Source organism: Haemaphysalis longicornis, unplaced genomic scaffold (assembly GCF_048455015.1).
Source record: "Haemaphysalis longicornis isolate Haplotype H1 unplaced genomic scaffold, Haemaphysalis longicornis Haplotype H1 scaffold_7, whole genome shotgun sequence".
In the NCBI taxonomy this organism is placed as follows: domain Eukaryota; kingdom Metazoa; phylum Arthropoda; class Arachnida; order Ixodida; family Ixodidae; genus Haemaphysalis; species Haemaphysalis longicornis.
Window position 1 is genome coordinate 22,422,549 of NW_027526422.1, and position 1,946 is coordinate 22,424,494.

Genomic DNA, 1,946 nt, shown 5'->3' on the forward strand with positions numbered 1-1,946 from the left:
GGTAGAGGTTGTGGAGGAAAAGTAGTAGTAATATTAGTTGTAGTAGTAGTAGCAGTAGTAGTAATGGTAGTAGTAGTAGTAGTAGTAGTAGTAGTAGTAGTAGTAGAGAACCTTTATTGCAAGAGGAGGACCCCTGCTCAGGACGGAAGAAGGGTGGGGAGAGGGGGTAAGGGAAAAAATTATCACGGAAAGGAAAGTCAGCCACAAACTGATTTGAAGCCTATAATATCAAATTTTGAAAGAAAAAGCTTCACAGTGCACTTATCAGGGTTCACGCAGCCTCCATAGGCCACCGAATTCGGTCCAAGACGAACGCAACGGAAGCTGCTTCGATGAAGAGGCGTTACTTCGAGGCTCTGTTCGGCTGCGATCTTCCGACTTGGCATCGCTGAGATCCTCTGGTCCGTCCAAGCTGCTCACGGGTTGAGTGCCGTACCATGCGCAGCCGTACAGTATGAAGTTCACTTCCCACAGGCTGGATATCTGGTCACAGAACTTGTCGTCCATTACGCCTCCGAAATACACTTCGCGAATCTGGAAGAAAACCGCCCCGGTGAGCATGCTATCACTTCCAGCTTGATGTTCAGGCCCCACTCGTCGAACCTGCTGGAAGTTCGCTACTTTCTGCAGGGCTCACCAAAAACGGAGACAGCTCGGCATGGTGCACTTTATGTCGTAGATGACCGGGAAGTACATTCGGAGCAGCTCGAAGAAGTCAGACCCCTCCGGCGGCGAGTTCTGCCCCATCAGCACCTTGAAGAGATAACCGAATTCGTGCGGGCCATAAAAGCAGAGGCACTTGGCGTTGTCCGATAGGACCGCGCCACACGTCGTGCGTGACAGGGCGAACTTGTTGGGGTCAATGTCTTCTCGTTCGTGCTTGTCCAGTTGAGTGCCGTGTTTTGTCAGAAAGGGGGTGCCATCCTCCACGTAGTCATCCTCCTTGATGCCGAACTTGAAGTTAAATTGCCAAGTTGAGCAGTCTAGGGCCGGCTCCCCGTTCTTGTCCAGGAAGCTGAAGCCCATCTGGATTAGCCTCACCATGTTGACGTTGTGTCGAACCGACGCGTGCTGGTACAGCGAAGGGTTGAGCTCGTTGTTGTCGGGCCTCACCAGAAGACCAGGGAACTCCGTGTCGATCGCGAAGTACTTGTATTTCTGGACGAGGTACACGATCGTGTCCAATTCCCGGTTCAGGTATGAGACCCACATATCGCGAATGGTGCAGGGTTGGGAAAACAGCTCTGGGCCAGTATTTCACGTCGTCGTCGTTGGGGCGGCGGCGTACGGAGCTGGAAGGCAGCATGGCGAATAGTCGGGCGGCGACCTCCAGGCGTTTTGGGGAAGCAGCGGCTTCTGTGCGTGCGACTGAAAACGTCATCTTCTTCTGCGATTGCGCTATTTCTTGTTGTTGATATTGCGCGTTGAGGTATGGCACAGACCCAATCAGGGGATTGGCCAATCAACAGAGGACAGTGAAAACAGAAGTTTTGATTCTGCCAGCTTCATCTACCATGCATGCGAATACAAAAGCATGAACCCGCATTAAAGTCACAAACCAACAAGACATGCCGAAGGATTAAGTTTATATCGGCTGATTTTCCTTGATATAGGCACGGTGTCTTCAATGCAGCAATATTTAGGCCCCTTCTTGCCCGCTCTTACATACTTCGTGAACCCAGACCGTGTTCTGTCACTATAAATAATTATTGACTAGCAATAACTGATTTTTTGTTATTGTAACTGTTTGTTATCCAATTCAATTATTTCACTGATCTTATTAAGCCTGAAAAATTCTGGAATTCGGTAGAAGGGGAGCACATGCCCAACCCCTTTTTTCTTCTTAAATTTACGTCGCTATTGACCAGTTCTCAACCAAAGCGCAGTAGTTAACTTTGCCCAAGCCATTTAACCATTTCTTTTGGTATTCATATCGACAGCGTAAC

General features: G+C 49.3%; 1 pseudogene; it reads right to left on the minus strand.

Annotated features, from left to right (window-relative positions):
- Positions 1–633: 633 nt before the first annotated feature.
- Positions 634–1,212, minus strand: LOC144146194 (CCR4-NOT transcription complex subunit 7 pseudogene; annotated as a pseudogene).
- Positions 1,213–1,946: the final 734 nt, after the last annotated feature.